This window comes from Heteronotia binoei, chromosome 1 (assembly GCF_032191835.1).
Source record: "Heteronotia binoei isolate CCM8104 ecotype False Entrance Well chromosome 1, APGP_CSIRO_Hbin_v1, whole genome shotgun sequence".
NCBI lineage: Eukaryota > Metazoa > Chordata > Lepidosauria > Squamata > Gekkonidae > Heteronotia > Heteronotia binoei.
In genome coordinates, this window is record NC_083223.1 from 207,308,092 (window position 1) to 207,319,301 (window position 11,210).

The following is an 11,210-nucleotide window of genomic DNA, read 5'->3' on the forward strand; positions in this document are numbered from 1 at the left end:
ACCCCACCCATCCCCCGACTCCGCCGTCCTCACCTGGCTGCGGCGGGATTCATTGCACCGGAGCTTCTCCAGGCGGCTGTGGCTGGTGCTGCTGCAGCGGATTCGCTCGCTTTCGCCTCATTCCATGTTCCATGATCAAGTGTTACTCTCTGACATGTAACCATGTTACCCGGCAGCCGCAGACGTTCGGAGCGCCCCCATTGGGCACCGCAACAAAGAAGGGAGGTGCAAAAGGGAGCGGCCGACCTCTCGTCGCGGCATTGCGGCACTCCGATTGGCTGCTGATCCGGCAGCCGAGCAAGACCAGCCCGGGAAATCTGATCACTTGGGCGCTGGGAGCTTTTCCCGCGGAGTCAGTGGCTATTCCGAGCATCTTTCTCCAGCACTGTCGGCATTCTACAAATAACACTGTATATTCTACAAATAACGCTTTTCTACAAATAACACTGACGTTGGCTTAGTCACCCAAAATAATTATGCCGTGGTATCATTTAATGTTCATTCACAGGCACATACGTGTCTAAATACACTGGTAAATCCTGGGTCCCAAATTCGCGGTATTTTCTTACCAGGCCTGGCTGGTAAGAAAAAATGTTCTCTTTTTTTAAAAAACAACAACATTGTTTTGTGTAGCAAACAAACAAAAAACCTTTGTTTTTGGTTCAGGCCCAGGAACTTTTTTTCCACGCCCAGCTGCCTAGAAATGTGTACGGGAGTGACAGTAGGTCTGCATATATGACAAAGACCACAGAGTTTGCAAAATTAAACAGGAGTTCGGTCACAGCTTTAAATCTAACACCATTTATTCTGCAAGACCTCTTTCCTGTACATGTAGCCAACGCCTATCAGAGAGCCGAGGTTTTGCATTACTTTCTATAATAGAACATACAAACAAATGTCAAGTGAACGAATCTCAACACGTTTCTAGAGAATGTGGTCAGTGAACAAAAACCCAAAGGAGTCCTAGAGAATGTGGGTATCAATCAAACCACAAAACTCCTGGATGCAGAATTTGTTACATTCACAGGGGGGGGGGAGAAACAAAAGACCATTTTGTTGACAAAAGCACGATGTTCCAGTCTCCCATGTGTAAGTGTAACTTCATTATTCATCATAATTTCTGACATGTAATGCAGGGACTTAAATATGTCAGGAAACTGAATCTGTCTCTCCCATCACCATTGTCAGTAAGTGGAAGATATTTAGAAAAGAAAAAGTGGTAATTTTTACTTCTGGCTATAATCTTAAAATGTGACTGCTAAGATTTAAAATCCCTGTGAAGTAACCCAGTTGTGTTAGCTTCCTTTGCTGTCTGATGGGCAGTGGCATAATCCAGGGTTTACAAAAGGCCCATTATAGGGATCAGTGCATTTGATCTTTTAGACCTCAGATTCCCTTTTTAATCTATCCCAGATGGCTGATGGGGATGATGCAAAATGAAATAAAATGCTGGACTCTGGAAGCTACAAGCACTTCAGGAAGGAAGTCTGTTTTTATGCAGACATTTCACATTTTCATGATTATTTTGTATTTATTTATTTATCAGATTTATATCCCGCCCTCCCCTGATGGGCTCAGGGTGGCTAAACAACAGTTTAAAAACATTAACAATTAACAAACATAACATATATAATAAAACATTTCCATACATCAGCAATCATTAATCCATTCATTAAAAGTCTAAGATGGCACGTTTCCGATTTCCATTATATTAATTCAGTGAGATTGTTGGTGCTGTAAAGTAATAGCCACCTCCCCCTAACTGTTGAAGGCGAGTTTGAATAATTTGGCCCTGTGCAACTGTGGCAGGTGCTGCAGGACCCTGATGTTTTCAGGGAGAGCATTCCACAAAGTGGGGGCTATATGCCTCTCAATTGTTTTTTTTACAAAACTAATCATGATTCTCACTGTCATTATTATGGGCATGTGGTTGTTTTATCACCTTTAATTTATTCTGAAATACCAATATAGTAAGTAAGGAATGACATCTAATAAATGCTGAACACCATTGGAAATCAAATGACATCAAATGATATTAGCACCTGACTGTTTTAATGTTTTAATTTTTAATTCTAATTATGATGCATAATGTGTTGGAATGTTACTGTGATTTTACTGATTGTGAGCTGCCTTGAGCCTGCTTCAGTGGGGAGGGCAGGATATAAATCCAATAAACCATTAAAATCCTTTGGAACACAACTGGCGTTGCACATATTCTGATGTAGAAACTTTAGAAACAGATAAGCCAGGTAAGATCACTCCAGCTTCTGAAAAAAACATGTGCATGGTCTTGAGCTCAGTAGAGGAAATGCAAGCTCAAAATGCATGCACTGAAAACATGGATAAGACAATCTGACTCATCACATGAAATTTCCCAAATGTATAAAATTCATGCATTTACCACTTATGAAATATGTACTGCTTTCATCCAGTTTGAGTTCTCATTGACTGAACAATTATTTCCTTAACTAATACTATAAGTACTGGGAGTTGGTCTCTGGGTAAGAAAACAAGAGGACCTACAAAGGGCCTCACGACCAAAACGGAAGGTCAACCAAATTTAATATTCCATTTCCTGAAGTGGCCTGTCAGTTGCCTCCAGGAGGCTCATTAGTAGAACCATGAAAACCTCAGCTTCCCCTGTTGTTTAGCTCCTGCAACTAATATTCAGAGCTCTAATATTCATGATGAATCTATTGCACGAAGGTATATTCTAACCTACTGTTTGAACATGCTATTATGTGAAATCCTAGTGAGCTTTTATAAAAGCCTGTGACTTTCTTGCTATAACTTTACCCAATAGTAAAAAGTAGATCTTTTCAGGTTTACTCTTGAGCGACTATATATATACTGTTAGCCCTGGACCCCCTTTCCAACTATATTGGACGATTATAAACTGTGACAACCTGGCACCTATTCCAAATCAGCTATGGGCATTTGGCCCTCATTGACTATACAGCATTTAACCAGACCAGGCCCACTTGCTTCTTTATACACAGATCTAAGAAAAATAGGTAGGGATGTTTGCATTAGAAAGAATTGTGATGGATGAATAATACTAATACCCATCTGATGACTGGAGAAGAGAGTTTCCTCAGCAAAGACAAGATAAGGGAGAGGGAGCAAGAGATGACCAGCGTCACCTGCAATAAAGGATTCAAACTCATCAGGATTGGGGGTAACTTTGGCAGCAAGGTAGGGGTACTGTCAGAGTCATACCTGAATGGCCAAAAAGCTGGCCTTATATAGCCAATTTCATATCCCGAGGCAGGGTCTCATGATGAGATTAGCCTGCCCAATGATGGTTCCCAGGGTTTTGTCAAAATAATTTGTTGAGAGATGATGGTGTGCTAGATGCAAACCATATTATACACTGTCCCGCCCGCCACCAGTGAAACGTTGCTGCCTTTGGCAGCAGCCTATACCTCAGTTCAGGGCTTGGGCATTTTCAGATGTCACCAGAGATGGGGGTGTGAATTGAAGCCAATATATGGACATATGGACTTATGACATATGAAGCTGCCTTATACTGACTCAGACCCTTGGTCCATCAAAGAGAGCCAGTTTGGTGTAGTGGTTAAGTATGCGGTCTCTTATCTGGGAGAACCGGGTTTGATTCCCCACTCCTCCACTTGCACCTGCTGGCATGGCCTTCGGTCAGCCATAGCTCTGGCAGTGGTTGTCCTTGAAAGGGCAGCTGCTGTGAGAGCCCTTTCCAGCCCCACCCACCTCACAGGGTGTCTGTTGTGGGGGAGGAAGGTAAAGGAGATTGTGAGCCACTCTGAGACTCTTCGGAGTGGAGGGCGGGATATAAATCCAATATCTTCTTCTTCTTCAAAGTCAGTATTGTCTACTCAGACTGGCAGTGGCTCTCCAGGGTCTCAAGCTAAGGTTTTTCAAACCTATTTGCCTGGACCCTTTTTTGGAGATGCCAGGGATTGAACCTGGGACCTTCTGCTTCCCAAGCAGATGCTCTACCACGGAGCCACCGTCCCTTTGTCCAACTTGTGGCAACCCTATGACTTCCAAAACTTCCTATCATTAACAGCCTTGCTCAGGTCTTGAACTGAGGGCTCTGGCTTCTTTTATTGAGTCAATTCATCTCATGTTGCATCTTTTTCTTTTCCTGCTGCCTTCAATTTTTCCTACCATTATTTGGGGGTTTTTTTCCAGTGAGTTTTGCCCTCTCATAAGGTACAACAGCCTCAGTTTCATCATTTTAGGTTCCAGAGAGAATTCAAACTTGATTTGGTCTAGAATCCACTTATTTGTCTCTTTGGGTGGTCCACAGCATCCACAAAACTCTCCTACAACATCAAATTTCAAAGGAATCTACTTTCTTCCTGTCTGTTGTCTTCATTGTCCAGCTTTCACATTCATAAATAGGAATGGAGAATACTATAGTATGAATTATCTTAATCTTGGTCACCAGTGACACATTCTTACCCTCAGGGATCTTTTCTAGCTCCTTCATGGTTGCTCTTCCCAATCTCCTTCTGATTTCTTGGTTGCAATCTTCCTTTTGGTTGATGATGGAGCCAAGCAATATAAAATCTTTAACCAAGTAATTTCAAGTCTTCACTCTTTTCTGCCAGCGATGTGGTGTCATCAGCATACTTCAAATTGTTAATGTGGAAGCGAACTCTCACAAGTGGCGGTTTTCCTTGAGAAACCCTGACTGGACCAATGGATGCTTGGAGGCTGGGGCTGGCCTGATGGCAGCTAGGAGCTCGGAGGAGGTGAATCCAGCTGGGGAGGCATGACTGCACTGTGGCAAGCTGACAAGTCAGCACAAAGTTGGCCATCATGGATACAAGGCTGGGGGGAAGGCACAGGTGGAGTAAGGCAGAAACAAGCCCAAGCTGGATGGGTTCACAGACCCCAAGTTAAGAACCACTGATGCAAGCTGGGATGGGGGGGCAGCAAATCATTCTAGGCCCCAGCCTCAGAGCATGAGATTCTGGGTTTATCCACTTACATGATGAAAGTAGCTGTGTGTGTGTGTGGGGGGGGGTGTTTCTGGATCACAGGCCAGAAAGTATTTGTTTATGGTTCTGTAAAGTTTCCTCTCATGGATTGCTGCCTTGATGTGGTGAGAGGGCTTGCGCGGTTCAGTGAGGCTGTGGGCTATGCCATGCAGGGCCACCCAAGATGGACAGGCCACAGCTGAGAACCCAGAAAAAATGTGATCCACTGGAGAAGGAAATGGCAAACCACTCCAGTATCCTTGCCAAGAAAATCTAAAAGATAAGGCTAAAAGGCGTAACCTAAAAGGCTAAAAGATATGGTGCTGGAAGACGAGCCCCTCAGATCAGAAGGTGCCCAATATGCTACTGGGGAAGAGCGGAGGGGCAAGTCCAAGTAACCACAGAAAGAGTGAAGTGGCTGGGCCAAAGCTGAAAGGACGCTCAGCTGTGGATGTGTCTAATGGTGAAAGAACAGTCCAGTGCTGCAAAGAACAATACTGCATTGGAACGTGGAATGTAAGATCTATTAATCAAGGTAAGCTGGATGTAGTCAAACAAGAGATGGCAAGACTGAACATCAACATCTTGGGAATCAGTGAACTAAAATGGACGGGAATGGGTGAATTTAACTCAGAGGATCAATACATCTATTATTGTGGGCAAGAGTCCCATAGAAAAATTGTGTGGCCTTTATAGTTAACAAGAGAGTGAGGAGGGCAGTAATGGGATACAATCTCAAAAATGACAGAATGATCTCGGTCCGTATCCAAGGCAAACCATTCAATATCACAGTAATCCAAGTCTATGCCCCAACCACTGATGCAGAAGAGGCTGAAGTGGACCAGTTCTATGAAGATCTACAACACCTTCTAGAATTAACACCAAAAAAAATATGTCCTCCTCATCATAGGGGACTGGAATGCCAAAGTAGGAAGTCAAAAGGTAACTGGAACAACTGATGAGTTTGGCCTTGGAGAACAAAATGAAGCCAGGCAAAGGCTAATAGAGTTTTGTCAAGAGAACAAACTGGTCATAGCAAACATCCAACAAATTAAAAGGCGACTCTACACATGGACATCACCTGATGGGCAACACAGAAATCAGATTGATTATATACTCTGCAGTCAAAGATGGAGAAGCTCCTTACAGTCAGCAAAAACAAGGCCTGGAGCTGACTGTGGCTCATATCATGAGCTACTTATTGCAAAATTCAGGCTTAAACTGAAAAAAAACCTGGGGAAGTCATTAGGCCATTCAGGTTTGACCTTGATCACATCCCTTATGAATATACAGCGGAGGTGAAGAATAGATTTAAGGAACTAGAGTTGATAGAGTGCCGGAAGAACTGTGGACGGAGGTTCATGACATTGTACAGAAGGCAGCAATCAGTACCATCCCAAAGAAAAAGAAATGCAAAAAAGCAAAGTGGCTGTCTGATGAGGCTTTACAAATAGCTGAGGAAAGAAGGAAAGCAAAAGGCAAAGGAGAAAAGGAAAAATTCACCCATCTGAATGCAGATTTTCAGAGAACAGCAAGGAGAGATAAGGAGGCCTTCCTAAAAGAACAATGCAAAACAACAGAGGAAAATAATAGAATGGGAAGGACAAGAGATCTCTTCAAGAAAATTGGAGAAATCAAGGAAACATTTCATGCAAAGATGGCCATGATAAAGGACAAAAATGGTAGGGACCTAACAGAAGCAGAAGAGATCAGGAAGAGGAGCCAAGAATACACAGAAGAATTATACAAGAAGGATCTCAATGACCTTGACAACCATGACAGTGAAATCACTGACCTTGATCCTGTCATCCTGGAGTGTGAAGTCAAATGGGCCTTAGAAAGCATTACTAACAGCAAAGTGAGCAGAGATGACGGTATCACAGTTGACCTATTCAAAGTCCTAAAAGATGATGCTGTTAAAGCGATGCACACATGATGTCAACAAATCTGGAAAACGCAACAGTGGCCACAGGACTGGAAAAGGTCAGTTTATATTCCAATCCCAAAGAAGGGTAATGCCAAAGGATGTTCAAACTATCGCACCATTGCACTCATTTCACATGCCAGCAAAGTCATGTTAAAGATCTTAGAAGCTAGGCTTCAGCAGTATGTAGATCGGGAACTACCAGAAGTTCAAGCTGGGTTTTGGAGAGGTAGAGGAACTAGAGTTCAAATTGCCAACATTCGCTGGATTATGGAGAAAGCACGGGAGCATCAGAAAATGTCTATTTCTGTTTCATTGACTATACTAAAGCCTTTGGGTGTTTTTACATTCAGTTTGATCCAGAGTTTTAGAGCCTTCAAATCGCCTGCCACTGTTCCACTTTGTTTTCCTTTTACATTTAAGCGTTTCAATGTGGTGGTGGGGGGGGGGTGTCTCTGATCAGAGGTCAGCCAGAATACCAGTGCTAAGTTAAATGTATACGATTGCTTGGAAATCATGTCAACCCTGAAAAAACAATACAAATTTAAATTACTAGATGAGGCAAGCAAAGATATGTAAAAATTTCAAGTGCTGTCAGTTCTCATGCAAATTACTGCACCTTGTGGTGGCTGGAGGAGTCTTTTAAAACGCATGAAAGCTTCTACAATATAAGTTTGAAATGCCTGTAGAGAAAAGACCAGATCAAAACTAGTGTGGAGAACAATGTTGCAGCAGCAGCAGCTCCAAAACTCATCTCAGCAAAACAAATGTAGATGCTTCGGGCAGCAATGATGCAAAACAGTTGTGAGAACATTAGGTAATGTAAAAGGTGAGTTTCCAATGCGGTGATAGAGAGTTGCAAACTGTCAGTGTAAAAACACCCTTTGATTGCATGGATCACAACAAACTGTAGCAAATCCTTAAAAAGATGGGAGTACCAGCCCACCTCACATGTCTCCTGAGAAACCTGTATAAGGATCAAGAAGCCATGGTCAGAACGGGATATGGAACAACTGGTTGGTTTAGAACAAAAAAAAGGAGTTCGACAAGGATATATATTGTCACCCTGCTTATTTAATTTATATGCAGAGTACATCATGTGGGATGCTGGCCTGGATGAAGCTGAAGCCGGAATTAAGATTGCCAGGAAAAACATCAACAACCTCAGATATGCAGATGATACCACTCTAATGGAAGAAAGTGAGGAGGACCTAAAGAACCTCTTGTTGAGAGTGAAAGAGGAGAGCACAAAAGCAGGCTTGAAACTCAACATCAAAAAAACTAAGATCATGGCATCCAGCCCCATCACACCTTGGCAAATAGAAGGGAAGACATGGAAGTAGATCCATTTCTGGGATCCAAGATCACTGCAGATGGTGACTGTAGCCATGAAATTAAAAGACATTTGCTCCTTGGGAGAACAGCTATGGCAAACCTGGGCAGTATAATAAAAAGTAGAGATATCACCCTGCAACATAAGTCAGTATAGTCAAAGCTATGGTATTCCCAGTAGTAATGTATGGCTGTGAGAACTGGACCATAAGGAAGGCCAAGTGCAGAAGAATAGATGCTTTCAAGTTGTGGTGCTGGAGAAGACTCTTGAGAGTCCCTTGGACTGCAAGAAGATCCAGTCAGTCAGTCAGTCCTAAGGGAAATTAACCCAGACTGTTCCCTGAAAGGTCAGGTGCTGAAGCTCAAATACTTTGGCCACCAAATGAGACGGGAGCACTCACTGGAGATGATCCTGATGCTGGGAAAGACAGAAGGCAAAAGAAGATGGGGATGGCAAAAGACAAGATGGCTGGAGAGCGTTACTGATGTAACAAACACGAATTTGAGTGGACTTTGGAGGATGTTGGAAGACAGGAGGGCCTGTCTATGGGGTCGCAAAGAGTTGGACTGGACTGTGTGACTGAACAACAACAATAATTGAGATGAAAACCTTCTGGCCTTGCCTTGTTTTCTGTAAAAGAAAACATTAAAACTACTAATCAAGCTCACTCCTGGTTTTTGAGTCATTAACACATTCATTTTATGTTAATAGAGGAAGATAACACAAAGCAATACCCTGAGGAGCCAGCTCTCCTCCTGCCTCTCATCAGTAATCATCTCTGTTAATTCCTGTTAGTCTGGAATTACTGAAGCCCATCATTAGTATCAGCACAAGCACCAGGGAGCCTATGGAGGGACTGTTTGAACAGCAAAAGTAAACTAGCTGTATGGGTTTTGTGGGGGTTACACAGTGTTTAGTTACTGCAGAAAGCAGCATTCAGGAAGGGCACTGCTAACAATGCTTCTCTTTGCTGTGAACGTGCTGCGTGGGAAAGATTTCCAGGCCTGTTAACTCCTGGTTTCTGTCTGTGCTGACAACGGATGAAACAGATATTTTCTGATTGAATTTCCCTAACCTGCTTGCCAGTGTCTGCCTTCCTGCCTTTGAAAAGTGCACTAGCAGGCAAATACAGTTAAATCCCTCTTCACTGCTTCAGTCGGACTTAAAGAAAAATCTGTGCATGTACACAAGGGGTGTTAAAGCATCTTAACGTTTGAACCCTCCTCTGAGGCCTCATTGCTCAGTCATGCAGGCCCCAAAGGTCTTTCTTATCACATGGCCTGGCTAGGTCCCATTAGACTTACTTCACAAGGCTGTTGTAAATCAAAGCTTGTGAAGAATTTTGTACTTTCCAGATACAATAATGCCCCCCATCCAAGTGGCTTGGGAGGGTGATACAAGAGCAACCCATCAGGCTGTCTGCATGAAGTACAGGAGTACTATGTGTGCACACTGGTTGCTGGGTAAACATTTCCCTACACTGCAGCCTTTTATGCTCCTATAGAACCAAGCCATGTATTTTAATGAATCAGTTAATTCACACTTGGATATGCTGCCTTTCCTGCCAACCACAATTGCTCAAGGTGCTTGCAAAAATCTGACCAACAGACAGCAAACAATCAGGATTTTAAATAAAAATCCAACAGGGAGGAAGAAAAGCTATAGAAATTGCCTTCCAGATAATCCCTCCTTATAAACACACTGCCAAATGCTTTTCTGAGAAGAATGACCTTTACAACGGCTGAATAAGAGACATAGTAGGGCTTCTCTGCACATCTTCAGGGTAGGCAATCCATAGTGTCAGAGCTGCTACAGAACTAAAGCAGGCCTGTGGCCATGGCTGATCAAAGAGTTTTCAAGGAGGTTTCAGCATGGAGGCAGCCGTGAGAGGATCCAAGGTGATGAACAGCTTCAAGGAAGCTGACCCAAGATGGGCTTTAAAGGCAAAAAACAGCACCCTGATTTAGACCTAGAAACAATAGCAGAAGCCAGTGTTGCAGTTTCTAGCCAATTGTAGCTTCCAAACGTAGCTTCTCCAAGAGTCTCCAAGAGCAGCCACACATATATTGCTTTGCAATAGTCTAGCCTGAAAGTTACAAAAACACGGATTACTGTGGCCAGATCTACAGAGCTCAAGAAGGGAGATATTTCCGCATCAAATACAGCTGATAGAAAGCATGAGTGCTGCATGCAAACAGCATTGGCTGAATGCCACAAGCTTTCAGAGGAATATGCTGCCACCTACTGAATAAATTGCTAACATCATTCCCATTCCATTGCCTGAGCTTTTCATCTGGGAAAAAGGTTGCAGTGTATATGGAAATACCAAAAGAGCTGCTCAGCCAAGGGCTATCACACTATGGGTGTTTCTACACTGGCAGTTTGCAACTCTCTATCAACACATTGGAAACTCACCTTTTATATTACCTAATGTTCTCACAACTGTTTTGCATCATTGCTGCCCCCGAAGCATCTACATTTGTTTTGGTGAGATGAGTTTTGGAGCTGCTGCTGCAGCATTGTTCTCCACACTAGTTTTGATCTGGTCTTTTCTCTACAGGTATTTCAAACTTGTATTGTAGAAGTTTTCATGCATTTTAAAAGACTCCTCCAAAAGAAGACGACGACATTGGATTTATATTCTGCCCTCCACTCAAGAGTCTCAGAGCGGCTCAATGTCCCTTATCTTCCTCCCCCACAACAGTCACCCTGTGAGGTGGGTGGGGCTGAGAGGACTCTCACAGCAGCTGCCCTTTCAAGGACAACCTCTGCCAGAGCTATGGCTGACCCAAGGCCATGCCAGCAGGTGCAAGTGGAGGAATGGGGAATCAAACCCGGTTGTAGGATGTTGTAGGAGAGTTTTGTGGATGCTGTGGACCACCCAAAGAGACAAATAAGTGGAGTCTAGACCAAATCAAGTTTGAATTCTCTCTGGAACCTAAAATGATGAAACTGAGGCTGTTGTACCTTATGAGAGGGCAAAACT

General features: G+C 43.2%; 1 protein-coding gene across 3 annotated transcripts in view; it reads right to left on the reverse strand.

Moving 5' to 3' along the window:
* VASH2 (vasohibin 2) overlaps window positions 1-217 on the reverse strand; it is an 81,350-nt gene extending 81,133 nt beyond the window's left edge. For all 3 annotated transcript variants that reach the window (XM_060247169.1, XM_060247177.1, XM_060247185.1), the window contains exon 1: window positions 34-217. The gene's annotated coding sequence lies outside the window, so the exon portion shown is untranslated. The remainder of the gene's footprint in view (window positions 1-33) is intronic.
* Between the last annotated feature and the right edge of the window lie 10,993 nt (window positions 218-11,210).